Source organism: Panthera pardus, unplaced genomic scaffold (assembly GCF_024362965.1).
Source record: "Panthera pardus isolate Hobbes unplaced genomic scaffold, ASM2436296v1 HiC_scaffold_18, whole genome shotgun sequence".
NCBI classification, from domain to species: Eukaryota; Metazoa; Chordata; class Mammalia; order Carnivora; family Felidae; genus Panthera; species Panthera pardus.
Window position 1 is genome coordinate 9,684,176 of NW_026526743.1, and position 17,646 is coordinate 9,701,821.

General features: G+C 47.7%; 1 protein-coding gene and 1 long non-coding RNA gene across 2 annotated transcripts in view; both read right to left on the minus strand.

Annotated features, from left to right (window-relative positions):
* Positions 1–17,646, minus strand: part of LOC109260960 (zinc finger protein 677-like) — a 205,703-nt gene that overhangs the window by 122,623 nt on the left and 65,434 nt on the right. The window lies entirely within an intron of this gene.
* The window catches only part of LOC128778061 (uncharacterized), a 45,311-nt gene that overhangs the window by 7,147 nt on the left and 20,518 nt on the right, over positions 1–17,646 (minus strand). The gene's annotated exons all lie outside the window — the stretch shown is intronic.

Below are 17,646 nucleotides of genomic sequence, written 5' to 3' on the forward strand. Positions count from 1 at the left end.
TAATACTTAGAGGAGTAGTCTGAGTCTGTCCCATAACGTCCGTCCAGTAAGTCCACAGAACAATACAGAGAAACACAGAAACAGACAAACAGAGGGCCCCTAGAAACAGTCTTCCAACTCCATGGAAGCAAAACTGAAAGCTAGATGACAGCTTCATGCCAACCGGCGGGAGTGACCCGCCTCATCTCAGACCTTTGGGGGGAATCCACGTCCCTCCAGAAGGGAGGATCGGAACGTCTTCGGAAACTCTGGGCCCATGGTCCTCCAGTGCATCCACTTAGACTGCACCGGGCACTACCAGAATTTCAGAAATGAGCTCACGCAGAAGAGACAGGGAACAGACAGACACTAACCGTGGCCAGTCAGGCTCTCCGGGTTGGGGGTTCCTCGGGGGTCTTGGGGATCCTGGACAAGCCCCCAAATGTTATGCCCAGAATTCGCGATCCCCAAAGACCACCAGGGAGCCAAGTCTGATGCAAAAGCAAGGTGCCTTTATTCGAGCTAGCTCGAGCTCAATCTCCTACCTGCACCGACGCAGCGGTGAGATGCCAGAGAGAGACCGAGCGAGTTTCAAAAGCACAAAGGTTTTAGAGGGGTCCAGGGGTGATGGTTGTGGCCTTAGCCGATTGGCTGGGGAAGGATCAGAGTCTTGTTGCGCAGGTTGCCGGGCGTGGTTTGAACAGGAAGTTTGAATGGGTGAGTGGGAAGTTACTCAAGGGGAGGGGTTTTAGCGGGTGAGTGGGAATTTCTTTCTGCAGTTTTCCCGGAAAAGGGGGCCGTGTCAGGGACCCAGTCACTCAAGATGGAGGACACAGAACAAAATGGAGTCGGCCAGCCTAGGTCCGCTCTTTCAAGTTTGTGCTCCCAAACCTGCCCTCTTTTCTAGGTTTGTTCACAGCTCTGGGGACCCAATAAGGAAGGATAAGGAGTTGAGCCAATTGCTGTCCTTTGTTGATGGTTATTAACTTAGAGGCCTGTGCCATAATTTTAATTTCCCCTGTGAAATCACTATCACCCCTGGAAGGACTAGAAGTCCTAGTCCTAGCACTACTCTATCTAGCACTAGCTGAATATTCCATTGAGTCAATGAGTCTGGATTGTGCTAGATCTTTCAAGAAGGAGACCAACATAGCCTTTGGGAAGTGGCCCAAATATACCAGAACGAATGAGGTATACATGTCCAGGCTGATTAAGTGTGATGATCTCCTGGGATTCTAAATCTAACCCTGCGCTCCTGCGGGTAGCGGCACATAGGGATCCCACGGATTTTGAGTAGCCTGGGCCTTGGGTTGGGGAGGGTGACTTTCCTTGTGGACAGAAAGGAGCCGTCCCCTCTCTTTGTTGTCCTGGATATGGAGGGGGGCACTCATTTGGGAGTTTCCCAAACTGAGGGGATGGCTGTCTTTATCAAATTTACACCTACAGTTATTTACCCAATGATTCCCTTTCTTGCATCGAGGTACAATCCTGGCAAGCCTGGCAAGCGGGAGTTTGGGGGAGTGTTTGTAAAGGGACAATCCTTTTTTAAGTGTCCTGCTTTTCCACAGCCAAAACCGGTTGGGTCAGATTGTTTAAAGGCCAAGGCAAGTAGCTTTGTTTTGTGGGGTTCTGTTCCCCCGTTTTGACAGGTCTTAACATATTCACTGATAGTGGCTCTGGGGTTATTTGCATTGGGTTTGATATGCTTAAGAACTCTTTTGCAATCGTCATTAACATTTTCAACAGCCAGGGAAAGAAGTATTGTTTTGGCTGCTTCCATATTATCAGGCTGTCTTTGAATAGCCTTTTGGAGGCGCTTGATAAAATCCATATAGTTTTCAGTGGCCTCTTGTCAGAAATTAGTAAAGGACCCTGATGATTTTCCTGAAACGGGGATTTTATGAAAAACATGTCGCACTTTGAGTTTGCTGCCTTGGTTGTGTAAAGGGCAAACATAGCTAGCCTCCTGTAGCCTGGGAGTAAACTATGACCTATGTAAGCTTAGAAGGACCCCAGAATATAAGATGCTGAAACAGGGTTTCTTTTGGGCTTTCCTAGTGTTGCATCCACACGACTCCTGAAACAGAATGCTACGGGCACCAGTGACAGTCACAACAAAGTTTATTACAATGAGAGGCAAGGCCGACCGATCGGGACCAACACTCTTGATAAGAGTGCGGCCCCGAACAGCCGGGGGACAGAGTTTTTATAACTGATCACATCGTTTTATCATCACCTGGGAACAGAACAAAGAAACAGTTTCCAGATGAGTTAGAAACAGTTGCCTAATGAGGTGTTTACTTTAGACTTTCTGCCTCTAAGTTGCAACCAGTGGATCTCCTTGACCCTGCCTCTGATGCTCTTTTCTTTGAACTTTTGTTTCCTTAATTGGTGAAGCCTAATTTACAAGAGTATGTGGGGTAGTTTACCAGAGCAAAGCAAGGCTGTTATCTCTTAACCTTCAGTGTCAACACAAAGCTGTTATTTTTCAAGCTAAGCATTAGCCCTACACTACAATTTAACCCTTACATTTCCCCCTTTTCTTGTCAGTGAATCAATCCCTTGATTCATCATTAGGAACTAAGGGGATATAATTGGACCTGATCATCATAATTTTTATTTCACTAACTCGCTTCTTGACATATTGTACTAACCAATTGATAATGCACGGGGCAATAGTTAACCCGAGAAGTAACAATAGCAGTGGCCCAGCTACGGCCATAAGCAGTGATGTGAGCCAGGGGGACCAAGAGAATAAACTCTGATACCAATTATTGCTGGCTTCCCTGACACGTTCCCTGGCCCTAAGATTATCCCTGACCAAACTGAGAGTGTCTCGGATTACTCCGGAATTGTTCGCATAAAAACAGCACGTTTCTCCAAGGGCCACGCAGAGGCCCCCTTCCTTCATGAAGAGTAAATCAAGCCCTCTTCTGTTTTGTAATACAACCTCGGCTAAAGAGTCTACTTGGTGTTCTAGCCGAGAAATTGAAGTTTCCGAGTAGCCTAGGTCTCGGTCCACTTGCTTGCTTACAGTTTTGAAATTTTGGTCCCCCACAATGAGTCCAGCAGTTCCAATAGCTGTGGATCCTGCAATTCCCAGTCCCACTAGGAGTGGAATGAGGACTGGTGCTGCCCTTTTTACCCTGGAATGTCCCTCAAATAGACGTAAGTGTTCTCTCCCTGCTTCTCCGCTATATAGGTATATTTGTGGGAGAATATGAACTAGGATACAAATCTCTTGGGTGCCGACCCCGAGGTATGCGGCTGCAATGCAGGGGGTAATTCCTGATGAGCAAGCAAACCAGGCTCCCGGAAGGGCTCGGCATGCTATATTTTGGGCGCTATCACTATCTGAACTACTTGGAATATACACTTCTGCACAAGAGTTTTTGTAAGGCGAGTTCTGCCAATTAAATTCTTGGGACGCTATACACCAACCCTGCCCTTGGAGGTCTCCTAGGGTTAAAATTGGTCGTGAACCCCAAGGGCACACTGTCGTGCTTGGATTTAGCAATTTCACGACATGCTTTTCTGTGTCTTGTCCAATGCTAGCATTTGTAGCCACTCCCACATAATATGGGGGTTTAGGGTTTAAGCACAGCCAACAATCTTGTACAATCTCGGTGTGAGATGAATTTAGCCAAGCATACGTAGAATCTACTACATCTAGCCAATGCATCTCAGGGGAGAACGGGTTCTGGATATGACCTGTAGTTGGTAATTCCAACTTTGTGGGGGCACCCGATTGCGGGGTAGGTTGGGAAGGGACAGTCGGAAAGAGTGGGGGGTGTAAAATCATATCCTTGTTTGGCCCTACCGGATTGAGTGGAGTTTTTCTTTTAACCCTTTGTATAGTAAAGGAAATGCCCTTGTCAACTCCTGGAGCATACATCCTGAGACCCCAAGTGTGTCCAGTGTCCCAGGAAGAGGAAAAGGTACTGGAACTAGAAACTTTTTTTTTTTTTTTTTTTTCTCAACGTTTTTTATTTTTATTTTTGGGACAGAGAGAGACAGAGCATGAACGGGGGAGGGGCAGAGAGAGAGGGAGACACAGAATCGGAAACAGGCTCCAGGCTCCGAGCCATCAGCCCAGAGCCTGACGCGGGGCTCGAACTCACGGACCGGACCGCGAGATTGTGACCTGGCTGAAGTCAGACGCTTAACCGACTGCGCCACCCAGGCGCCCCTAGAAACCTTTTTTAAACATATTTTTGTTGGGTTACATTTTCCTTGAGTCTTACATTTGGGATCTGGAGTTCTAAAGCGGGTGATTAAGGGATCATGGCCCTGTCCTGCCAGCCAGGGAGCCAGCGTTTCACAACCCCATTTTGCACAATGGTATTGGCCTTTTCCTTCACATTCGACCTTTCTATTTGCAGGGCAACTGTGTAACGCTGGTATGTTAGCCAATTTTTGTTCTTGATCCCTGTGTCCACATCCATAAGTAACCATATAGGGGTTTTTGGGGACCGGAGGAGCAAAGCCCGTTGACTGTTTATAATTAGTAACTCAAGTCCCCCATGAGTCCCCCACCAAGTCGCATAAATCAAACAAAAAAGGCACAGTGGAAGAGGTAGTAGATGCTATCACCTTTCCTGTGACAGTGTCCCTGTGTTCCCATTGGTATGGCCAAAAAGATAGGGGATGCAATTCCATACAGTCCCCCACACTTATCACCATACAAACCCAGAAAATTATTATTCCCGCATCAGTCTTAGCTTTAAAGGATCTTCTGGATGCCTTTGAACCTTCCATTGCTGTTTGTTATCTGGTTCTGTATCAGTCTGGGTTGTTCCCGCCTTCACGCAGTTTTTCTTAACCTGAGAGTGATGAATCCAGGTTCGGACACCATCTACCTTCACGGCCGTGGGTGTAGTCAGAATCACGGTGTGTGGTCCTTTCCAGCGCGGCTCCAGGGTTTTAGGCTCATGCCTTTTGACCCAGACTAAGTCTCCTGGTTGAAAGCGGTGGGGAAGAACAGGAGGATGAGCGAAGGCTTCTCTCAAGGCCCTGGTTATTTTCTTCTGTACATGTTGCAGGGCCATGAGCGAAGCCACCAAGTGGTCCTGTTCCAACTGTTCCATTACATCGTCTCCTAGCCTCGGCAGGATAGGTGGAGGTCTGCCAAATAAAATTTCATAAGGGGAAAATCCCTTGACAAATGGAGTACAATGCGCACGCAAAAGGGCAAAAGGCAGGACATCAACCCAATTTTCGCCTGTCTCAAGGGACAATTTGGTTAAGGTCTCTTTTAGGGTCCGATTCATCCTTTCTACTTGACCCGAGCTCCGGGGTCTATATGCACACTATAATTTCCAATCTATTCCCAATGCCCGGGCTAGACCCTGGGACACCTGCGCCGTGAAGGCCGGGCCATTGTCTGATCCTAAGCTCAGAGGCAGCCTGAATCTAGGGATTATTTCTTTTAATGATTTCTTAACTGTTGCCTGAACCATTTCTGATTCAGTGGGGAACGCCTCGACCCACCCAGAGATGGTGTCTACAAAAACAAGCAAGCATTTATATCCATATTTCCCTGGTTTAATTTCAGTAAAATCTACTTGCCAAAACCGGCCTGGCTCAATTCCTCTCTTTTAGCTTCTGAAACCTTCCTATTTGCACCCTGATTTACTTGGGCGCAGCTTACACATCTTTCAACCACCTCTTCAATCTGTTTTCCCAGCCCTGTGCCCTGAACTTCTTCCGCACTAATTCTGCCATCTTCGTTCTTCCCAGATGAGTCCCTTGGTGGAGCTGACCCAGCATGCGCCGCCCGAGTGCCCTGGGTAAGAGTATCTTACCTTCAGGATCCTGAAACCACTTTTGTCCCGGCATCCTACTTCCCCCTTTTCTGGAAATCCACTCCAAATCTTTAGGAGTGTAACTGGGCTCCAGTGGAAGCAGGGGCTCTGTCAAGATCGGTAGCTCCAAGGCACTGTCACTTTAGTTAGGGCAGCTTCTCGGGCTGCTGCATCAGCCAGGCGGTTTCCGATTGCCTCTAGGGAGTTGCCTTTTTGATGTCCCGGGCAGTGAATGATTGCCAGCCTTGCAGGTTCCCAGATGGCTGCTAGAAGATCTAAAATTTCAGCTTTATTTTTGATGGCCTTGCCTTCTGCTGTGAGGAGACCACGCTCTTGATAAATGGATCCGTGTACATGCGCGGTTGCAAAAGCATAGCAGTTGTCCGTATAAATGTTAACTGACTTGTTTCTTCCAAGTTTTAGGGCTTTTGTTAGTGCGATGAGCTCTGCGCGTTGGGCTGAAGTTCCTGGGGGAAGGGTCTGTTGCCATAAAACTTCACGGTCTGTCGTCACCGCAGCACCGGCATACCTTTGCCCTTGAAACACAAAACTACTGCCGTCTGAAAACATGCTGATATCAGGGTCATGTAAAGGAATGTCCGTAAGATCAGAGCGGAGGGACGAGATCGTTGCCAAGGTTTCTGGGCAAGAGTGTAGAGGGGGATTCTGTCCTTCAGGCAGCAAAGTGGCTGGGTTTAAGGTTGTGGGAGCACAAAAACGTATTCGGGGCTGGTCGAGTAGCAATGCTTGATATTGGGTACCGAGCATTTGACAGCCATCGCTCTGGGGGAGCCCGCAGTAAAGTTTCCACTTCATAGGGCCCCGTGACAGACAATGCTTGCCCTAAGGTTAGTTTGTCTGCATCTTTAACTAGAAGCGCAGTGGCGGCAATTTGTCGAATGCATGGGGGCCACCCGGAAGCAACTGGATCCAGCTGTTTTGATAAATAAGCCACTGGTCGGCGCCAAGGTCCTAGGCACTGTGTCAGAACTCCCTTGGCTCCCCCCCCTTTTTCGGCTACAAACAAATGGAATGGCTTGGTGGGATCTGGCAGGGCCAAGGCTGGTGGGGTCATGAGAGCATCTCATAAGGCTTGGAAGGCTTTAGTTTGAGTCTCTCCCCACATGAAGGATTCTGGAGACCCTTTGAGGGTGGCATACAAAGGGGCTGCCAGTTCAGCAAAGCCAGGTATCCATAGTCTGCAGTAGCCTGCCGCCCCAAGGAACTCGCGGACTTGTTTGCGAGTTTTAGGCTGAGGAATATCGAGTATGGCCCAAATTCTTTGTTTACCAAGATAGCGCTTACCTTTTTTAAGGTTGTAACCTAGATAGGTCACTGCAGTACGACAGACCTGCGCTTTTCTGGCTGACACTCGGTACCCCAGTTTTTGTAGAAGACTCAAGAGTCCTTTGGTGGCATTCAGGCATTCTATATGAGAAGGGGCCGCCAACAAGATATCATCAACATATTGCAATAGAGTTACCTGTGGGTTGGAGATCCGAAATGGCTCTAAATCTTGGTGCAGGGCTTCATTAAAAAGAGTAGGAGAAATTTTAAATCCCTGGGGGAGTCGCGTCCAGGTGAGCTCTCTGGCTTTTCCCTCTTCAGGATCAGTCCATTCAAATGCAAATAGTGGCCGGTTTTGTGGGGCCAGCGGGATGGCAAAGAAGGCATCTTTTAAGTCCAGAACTGTATAATACACCTGAGAAGGGGGAAGCAGACTAAGGAGAGTATAAGGGTTGGGTACAGTGGGATGAATGTCCATTACGCTGGCGTTTACTGCTCTTAGGTCTTGAACTGGCCGGAAATCGGATGAATTAGGCTTCCGGACAGGAAGAAGCGGAGTGTTCCATGGCGACTTGCATGGGATCAAAATCCAGAGTCGCGCAAACGCTTGATGTGAATAGCGATTCCCCGCCTAGCCTCCCGGGACATGGGATATTGTTTTAGTCTTACCGGAAGTGCGGATGCCTTAAGTTCCACTATTATGGGAGTTTGATGAATTGCCAGCCCAGGTGGATTGGTTTCAGCCCATACCTGGGGAAAATCCGCCTGGAGGCTTTTAAGGAGGGGATCGACTGCATGGACATTTTCATTAGGGACTGGAGTGAGCAGGCCCTCTTCCCCAAGTGGCACAGTCACCATTACTGTTGTTGGACCATCCTGGCCGACTTTAATATGCATACCCCCTTCAGTGAATTTCAAAGAAGCCGTTAGTTTATGCAGTAGGTCTCTACCTAGTAATCCAGGGTAGGGGCATTCAGGCATGATTAGGAAAGAATGTGTAACAGTTTTATGGCCTAAATCTACTTGTCGTTCAGTGGTCCATTTACAAGTCTGGGACCCATTTGCTCCTTGCACCAGGGTTGCCCCTTGCCTGGTGGGGCCAGGATCTTGTTTTAAAACTGAAAAGGTTGCCCCAGTGTCCACCAAGAAGGTCTTAGGTTGGCCCCCTATATTAACAGTAACCAACGGCTCAGAAGGGGCCACCGAGCCACAGCCCCGTCAGTCGAAATCGACTCCCATCACAGATACCTGGGGTGGCTGAGTTTTGCGTTGGGCTAAGTTGGGGCAATCCTTTTTCCAGTGTCCCTCTTGTTTGCAATATGCACACTGATTTTTTCCTAGTGACACTTTAACCCTTTGTTTATCTTTTTTTCTTTTGTTCAGACCAGAATTCTTTGGGCCTTCTGGGTTCTCTTCCGTCATGGGCATCCAGGACGGCTGCCACCACCCTGCTTAATTTTTCTGTCTGTCTTTCTTCCTGAGAATCCCTATTGTTGAAAACCTTTTGGGCTATTTCAACTAACTCAGATAAATTTTTTCCTTCAAACCCATCTAATTTTTGTAACTTTATCCGAATGTCTGGGGCTGCCTGTGAGACAAAAGCCAGATTTAATGCCCTTCTATTTTCAGGTGCCTCAGGGTCAATAGGGGTAAAAGTGCGGTATGCCTCCGTGAGCCTTTCTAAGAAGGCTGAGGGGCTTTCCTCAGCTCCCTGAATTACTTCTGTTACCTTAGACATGTTTGTGGGCCGGCGGCCGGCCGCTCGGAGACCTCCCAGTAGAGTCTGGCGAAACAGGGTTAATGATCGCCTACCGTGAGGAGTGTTTGGGTCCCAATTCTCAGGATGCGAGGAAGGAAAAACTTCCTCCAGCACAGCAGGATCCTCGGTGGGTTGCCCGTTTGGCCCCATCACTAATTTTTGAGCCTCACAACGGATCTTATCTCGCTCCTCAGTGGTGGAGAGAACCTGCAAGAGCTGCTGGCAGTCATCCCAGGTTGGCTGATGGGTCACAAATATGGTTTCAAGAAGAGAAATTAAGGTTTGGGGTTTCTCTGAGAATGAGGGGTTTTGAAGCTTCCAATTATAAAGGTCGTTAGTGGAGAAGGGTACATAAGTCATAAAGGGTCGGACTTCACCCTGCAGGGGTGGCCCTGGACGAAGGGGTAAGGCAGTGGGAGGGGGGTGAAAGGGAGTCCCTGACAGGGTATGAGATGGGCTCAGGGGAGTGTCCTGACTCGGGCTTGCCTCCTGAAGCATCCTGACTTGTATTTTTTGAGCGAGAACTGTAGGGCGGTGGGCGGTAAGTTTCTTCTTCTTCCTCTGGTGCAGGTGATAGAGGGGGCAGCCACTTAGTCCCATCAAGATTCTTATTTTGAGCTCCAGATGGGCTGCCTTTGAGTGGTAAAGCCTGTACTTTAGGGAGGCAAGGGGAAGGAGAAGTTTTAACCAATCTGGAGGGTTTTCGATGAGGATCCTCCATGCCCCAATATATGGGATTTGGTCTTCGTGCCTAGAAAAGACAATATCATGAACCTTATATATCAATGTAAGGTCAAAGGTCCCCTGTGGAGGCCATTCCACCTGAAAGCTGGTCCATTCCACCTCGCAGAGAGTTCGAAGGACTGGCTTCTTAACATGGAGGCCGAAAACTGAGGCAGCTCTCCTATAGTCCTGGAAATGGGTTAGTATGAGACTCAGAGGGGTGGGGGTACTCTGATTTTGACCCATGACTAAGATAGGCAGAACTGACAAGGACGCACAGTCAACAGGAAGAAGACAATTAAGACACGAAGAAAACACAAGTTTGAGATCTCTAGGCCAGTAGGCCGTGGCAGCCACCTGAAAATAGGATCCTTCTTGACAAAAACCAAACCAAATGGGGTCCACCAGCGTCCCGGTAGGATCCCTGACCCTGGGTCTATAGCCGCGTCCAGCAAACCCTCCTGAGTCATCCAAAGGGCGCGTCCCAAGAATTCCTTACCTCTCCCAATCCCGAGCTTCTTCCCAGGGGTCGGCGGAGCAATCCGCAGAAAGGGCCCTGTTTCAGACCTTTAACTTTCCCGGCCAACGCACCAAATGTTGCATCCACACGACTCCTGAAACAGAATGCTACGGGCATCAGTGACAGTCACAACAAAGTTTATTACAATGAGAGGCAAAGCCGACCGATCGGGGACCAACACTCTTGATAAGAGTGCGGCCCCGAACAGCCGGGGGACAGAGTTTTTATAACCGATCACATCGTTTTATCATCACCTGGGAACAGAACAAAGAAACAGTTTCCAGATGAGTTAGAAACAGTTGCCTAATGAGGTGTTTATTTTAGACTTTCTGCCTCTAAGTTGCAACCAGTGGATCTCCTTGACCCTGCCTCTGATGCTCTTGTCTTTGAACTTTTGTTTGCTTAATTGGTGAAGCCTAATTTACCAGAGCAAAGCAAGGCTGTTATCTCTTAACCTTCAGTGTCAACACAAAGCTGTTATTTTTCAAGCTAAGCATTAGCCCTACACTACAATTTAACCCTTACACTAGAAGTGCTGTTTCTGTTCCCGAGATATTAGTTCTGCTTAAAACCACATTTGCCGAGTTACTGAGAAATAGAACTTCCTCTTAACTGCTTGTTTGAGCTTCTGTAAACCTGCTTGGCTACCTTCCCCATTCTCGGGCACTGCATCCTGTTCAAACTAGATAGAAGACTAATATTGTAAAAACATGACTCAGCATTCAACTGGCTAGAGTCAACAAGTTATATTTTAAAATTCTTCAGGACTGTGTGATTGGTGCCCCGCCTTATATTTTAAAAACCTACAACATTGTGTAATTGGTGCCTGCCATTTCCAATTGCCACCCTTCGCAACCCGATTGGTCAATACAGCCTTTATAATACATCCCCAAAGCTTGTTCGGGGCCAGACGTTCGGGACCTGTTGTGTTTCCCTGTCTGGCCCGGCAGTAATAAACTTGTTTTGATCCTGTTTTTGCTGTCCAGAGTTCATAAGCGATCACGACCTACAACATTTGGAGGTCCACCGAGACCTCCTTTTTCCACCGAGATCTCCTTTTTTTTTGGAACTCAGATATTTTGTTTCTTCGACATCTGGATGGAATTGCCAGGGGCGAGCTCCCAAGAGACGTTCCTCCCCCCAGCTTTCCAGGTAGGTTAGGAAATGCACTCGATTCCCCTTTTTGGTTTCTGTTTCTGGCCAGATCTGTTGCTAGAAGGGAAGGCTGGATGCAGCTTAACTTCCCCTAGCTGGTACTTGGAGGAGACGTTCCTAAAGTTGCCACCTGGATCTGGTATCTTCTTCTGGTTTATATTCATTTTGACGATTCTTGGGTCACCTGCTCGTTCTGGTTTTTTCGGTGGGGCTGATCACCCCAACATCACTTTTTCTCATTTCCTTTTTCTCGTTTCTAGCGTTGTCTGTATTATTTATTTGTTGTGACCCACGTTTAACCTTGTAGTGGGTCAATCTCCTTCTTCTGAGCCTTACACCCCACTCCAATGTATGCTCAATAATTTTTCTGGTTTCAGAAAAAGAGGGAAGAACTATGGCTTCGACCTGAAGCCAGCCTGGCTGCGAACATACTGCCAACTGGACTGGCCGACATTCCCTGGGGTTGACTGGCCCCTGGAGGGCTCCTATAACCTTAACCTTGCTTATGCTGTCCGCAGGATCTGTCAGGATGTTCACCCTGACCAGGAGCCATATGCCCTCACCTGGGAGATCTCCTAGAAGACCCCCCCCCCACACCCATCCTGGTTAAAAGATTGTAAAGACCAAAAGGAACTCCCTGCTAGTCCCCCTTCTGCCCCTACATCCCCGACCCCCTCTAAAGCCCTTCTGCCTGTTGCACGACCGTCGAAGAGGCTCTACCCTGTATTGCAGGAAAACCCAGAAGGTAGGGGCTTCATTCCCAGGGAGCAACAGCCATCCTCCCACTGCTACCAGTGCCCAAGAGGAAATGGCTAGCCCTCCACATACCAGAGAAGGGACATCATACGGGACTGGACCCCAATCACCCAAACTCCCAGCCCGCATTCTCCCCCTCAGGCAGACTGCTCCAATTCCTGTCCCAGATGGGCATCAACCTAGGTCTACTCTAGTATATACCCCTTTTTCTACCACTGATCTTTATAATTGGAAGACCCCAAATCCCCCTTTCTCTGAAAACCCCCAGGGCCTAATTGACCTATTGAGCTCTATTTTCACCATTCACTTACCTACTTGGGAAGACTGTCACCAACTCTTGCAGGTCTTACTGACTTCCAAGGAAAGGGCCCAAGTGCTCCAGGAAGCAACGAGAGAAGTCCTTGGCCCAGATGGAATGCCTACCACACACCTTCACAGAATTGAGCACGTTTTCCCTTCCGCGCCACCCCAGTGGGACCCTAACGTGGATAAGGGTAGGGAGCATCTACTCCAGGATCACCAGATTCTGTTACAAAGGCTTCGTGCAGCGGCACGAAAACCCACCAATCTGACAAAGATTCATGACATGGTCCAAGGACCGAATGAGTCCTCTGCAGCCTTCCTAGAAAGGCTTTACCAGGCTTACTGCTTATATTCTCCTATTGACCCCGAAGCAATAGAGAACCGAAAACCATTAATAGGACTTTCGTTTCTCAGTTGGCCCCAGACATCCATAAAAAGCTTCAGAAATTAGAGAGATTTGAAGGAAAGGTAATCTCTGAACTGGTAGAAATAGCTCAGCGAGTTTTCCAGAGTAGAGACAGCCCAGCTATTATGCAGGGGAAGGAAATAGGGAAATAGGGAAGGTACTCATGGCAGCATGGGGGGGGGGGGGAAGCCCCCCAACCACTCTAAAGGACTGGGGAAGGATTTGCCGATTGCAAAGCTCAGTCAGCCTATTTCTGCCTTTGAATGGACAGACCCAGATGGGACCTACAACGGACAGTTAACCTGGACTCACTGCCCCAAGGGTTTAAAAACTCCCCTACTCTTTTTGATGAGGCTCTTTGAAGGGATTTGATCCCCTACCAGGAGAGCCACCCAGATGTTATGCTGTTACAATATGTAGATGACTTGCTCCTAGCCGCTGACTCCTTAGAGAGCTGCACAAAGTCTACAGAGGACCTTCTAAGAGAATTAGACGTCCTGGGATATAAAGTCTCTGTAAAGAAGGTACAAATTTGCTTGGGCTCTGTAATATACTTGGGCTACCAACTGCGTGAAGGTAAGTGGTCCCTGGGGCTGGAAAGAATCCAAGCTATGCTAAACATCCCTAAACCTAAAACTAAAAGGCAGATCAGGGGTTTCCTAGGGGCCGCTGTGTATTGCCGCCTCTGGATACCTGGTTTCGCTGAAATGGCAAAACTTCTGTATTCTGCTACTGGGGGGGGGGGGGGGCGGGAAGGAACTGAGCTGGTCTGGGGAGAACAAGAAAATAAAGCTTTTGAACAAATCAAGACTGCACTTACCCAGGCCCCAGCCCTAGCCTTACCAGACATTACCAAGCCTTTCCAATTGTTTGTACATGAGGTACGGGGAATTGCAAAGGGAGTCCTCACTCAAACTTTGGGCCCTTGGAAGTGACCCGTGGCCTATTTATCCAACGACAAGATTCAGTCGCTATGGGATGGCCCAGCTGCCTTAGGGCAGTTGCTGCGACAGCTGTGCTTGTTAATGAGGCCTCCAAGTTGACACTTGGGAAAGACCTCCAAATTATAGGGCCTCACGCAGTGGCTTCCTTGATGCACTCCCAGCCGGACCGGTGGATTTCCAAGGTGCAAATCATCCAATACCAGGTGTCACTGCTAGACCCTCCACGAATCACCTTCTTAAAGACAGAAGCCTTAAACCCAGCCACGTTGTTACCTGATAGTGAGTTTGGGACTCGCTCCATGACTGCTTGGAAACCATAAGTACCCTTTCGGGGCTAAGGGAAGACTTAAGGGATCAGCCCCTGCCTAAGGCGGACTTTGAGCTGTTCACTGATGGCAGCAGTTTTGTCAAAAATGGAGTCAGATATGCAGGTGCAGCTGTAGTGACTCAGGACCAGGTTATCTGGGCCCGAGCCCTTGAGCATGACACTTCTGCCCAAAGAGCAGAGCTGATAACTCTAGCCCAGGCCCTCAGATGGGCAAAGGGAAAAACGGTGAACTTTTTCACTGATAGCAGGTATGCCTTCGCCACCACCCATGTTCATGGAGCTCTATATAAAGGAAGGGGACTATTAACATCTGGGGGAAAAGAAATCAAAAATAAAAAAGAAACTTTGGCCCCGCTAGAAGCCTTATGGCTCCCAAAGAAGGTGGCCATTACACATTGCAAAGGTCACCAAAAAGTAGACTCACCCCAAGCCAAGGGAAACGCCTTCGCCGATCTGACGGCAAAGGCTGCAGCTGAAGGCGGTGTACTCCCAATTAAGATTTTGCCTCTGCTGCCTCCACGCTTTCTCCCCACGGAACCGTTTTATACCAAAGAAGAGCTACGCCTGATAAAAACCTCGAGGGCAAAAAGAGATGACCAGCATTGGTATCACCTCGAGGATGGACGCATCTTCATACCAGAAGCTATAGGACAGACCTGGCTCCAGCAAGGCCACAGCTCCGCACATCTAGGGGCAACCGAGTTGTCTGAACTAGCCCGAAGGGACTATTTTATTCCAAACCTTAATAAAATCGTAAAAAGCCTAGTAGACCGATGCAAAGCCTGTGCTCAGACTAACCCATCTCCCAAGTTTAATTTTTCAGGACAGAGATTATGCGGGAAGATGCCTGGAGAAATATGGGAACTGGACTTCACTGAGATAAAACATGGACTCTATGGCTATCATTACCTCCTTGTACTAGTGGACACCTTCTCCGGATGGGTAGAGGCTTTCCCCACTAGAACAGAGTAAGCTCAGCTAGTGGCTAAAAATTACTAAATGAATTGGTTCCCCGATTTGGCATCCCTATTGGTATGGGGTCAGATAATGGCCTGGCTTTCATAGCCCAGATCTCTAAAATGTTAGCCAAAAGCTTACAAATAAATTGGAAATTATTTTGCCTACCACACCCAAAGTTCAGGGCAGGTAGAAAGAATGAATAGAACTCTAAAAGAAACCTTGACTAAATTAATTACAGAAACTGGCAAAAACTGGGTAGGCCTCCTTCCCTTTGCCCTTCTTAGAGTGCGATGTACACCCTATGTAAAGGGTATTACCCCTTTCGAGATCTTGTTTAGGAGGCCGCCCCCACTACTTCCCAAATTGGGAGATGAACATTGGGCCAAGATTTCCAACCGACATCTTCTTAAGTCCCTTCAGGCTCTGCAACATATGCTGCCAGCTATCCATGACTTGGTAAAAGAAAGCCATAAAGAGCCCTTCCCCACCAGGAGACTAAATCATCACATCAAGAGTTCGGACCTGGAGATTGGGTCTGGACGCAGCGCCATGCCTCACCTAACCTAGAAGCTCATTGGACCGGGCCTTATCCCATCATCTTATCTACCTCATCAGCAGTGAAAGTGGCTGAAGTCATTGGATCCATCGCTCACAGAACAAGGCCGCCCATCCTGATCACAATCCACAAGAATGGACAATTCAGCAAACAGGAAAGGTTCGACTAGTTAAAACCTCCTGACCTTCTATTTGAGAAATGCCTTGCCTGCTTCCGCCTTTACTGCTCCTAGCCATCTCTATACTAATTCTAACCACTGGATTAGTTGCAGTTGCACCTGCAGATTGGAGAGCCACTGAGAAAGGGCTATTTGCTTTCACCTTCCTGTTATGGATGGGATGTTTTATAAGTATTGGATGCTTTTTATAATCTCTATAACTAGACAGGCTCTCTCTGATCATGCCCAATCCAGTATAGATGGATTGTTAGTAAAACTACCAGTGGACAGGTTTTGGCCAACTCCACCTCTTACGCTTCCCCCTCTCTTATTTTTTATCTTTGTAGCCAATTCCTAAGCTGGACCAACCCTGTACTTTTCAAACAAGGGGGAAAACCCATACTCTCACCCACTGGAGCCAAAATGGGCTTCATTGGAGCCAGCCCCCATCCAAAGGGACCAGAATGCCAACACCTTAAAAAGGTACAGATTTATGCTTGCCCCTTGGATGGACGGACCCCCCAGATTGTCAAGGCCATGAACAATTCCATTGCGCCTCTTGGGGCTGTGAAACAATCGCAGACTGGACTCACAAAGATCCATTCATATCCTCTATAATTATAGTTTCTAATTCTAGAACCCAGCATTTAATATCCCTAAAAATTAAAGATGGATTAGACTCCCGATGGAACCCAGGAAAGACATGGGGTCTCAGACTGTATATAACTGGTAGTGATCCCGGTGTTGAAATCACTATACAGAGATTTAAAATCCAGGTCACCCCAAGGGCCCCTATTGGACCAAAATCCTATTATTAACCCTCTTCCTGATCCTGGAAGATCACTAATGTTAACTACTAAGGCAACCCCACTAACAGACACTCCTCCAACAATCAAAGAGACCCACAGTCCCAAAGAGACCCACAATGAGGATAAGGATACCTTTAAGGCCCTATACTATACCTTTAAGTTTCTAAACTCTACTAACCCAAACATCACCCAAGACTATTGGCTATGCTTAGGGATAGGAGCATCCATACCCCTAGGAGAAAGAGATAATCAGATCCAGAATTTAAGCCACAATCATTATTACAAAATAAATGTCTGTGGAGACAACACGCCAGTCTTACCTTAGGGGATTTAGGTCAGGGAACTTGTTCCTATGCGGGAAATTATCGAGTTAACCAATCTCGGTACCTAAGTTATTGTAATAACACTATTCCCATCCCCAAGAGTCCCCATCTTGGAGACGTTCTCTACTTTCTGGTACCTCCCTCTGGGACATGGTTTGCTTGCTCTTCAGGGTTAACTCCATGTCTAAATTTATACCATGTGGGAAAACGCTCTGATTTTTGTATCTTAGTCCACCTACTCCCCCAGGTTTTTTACTTTTCGGAAGAAGGTGGCCGAGGACATGTAGGTTTCCTTCCACAATCTAGATTTACAAGAGAACCCATCTCCACCATCCTGGTACCCTTATTTGTAGGGCTAGGAGTTGTGGGATCCCTAGGGGTCAGTACTGCTGTCTTTATTACAGGGGACCAAAATTTCAAGCTCCTTAGTCAACAGATTGATCAGGATATTTCAGAATTAGAAAAAATATAGGTAAATTAACAGAATCTATGGACTCCCTGGCAGAAGTGGTACTTCAAAACCACAGAGGCTTAGACCTCCTATTTCTACAAGGAGGACTCTGCCTGGCGTTGGGAGAACAATGTTGTTTTTATGTCAATAACTCGGGTATCATCAAACAAAGCCTAGCACAGATTAGACAAAGATTAGAAGAAAGAGAAAAACAAAGACAAGCCAATCTAAATTGGTATGAGTCTCTCTTTTCATGGTCATCATGGTTGACCACGCTACTTAGTGCCCTAGTTGGACCCTTAATCTTAGTCCTCCTTGTCCTCTTTATCGGACCCTGCTTGGTAAAATTACTCCTACAGTTTATCAACCAAAGACTCAGCTCTATCAAACTCATGGTACTCTGAGGACAATATATACCTTTAACGA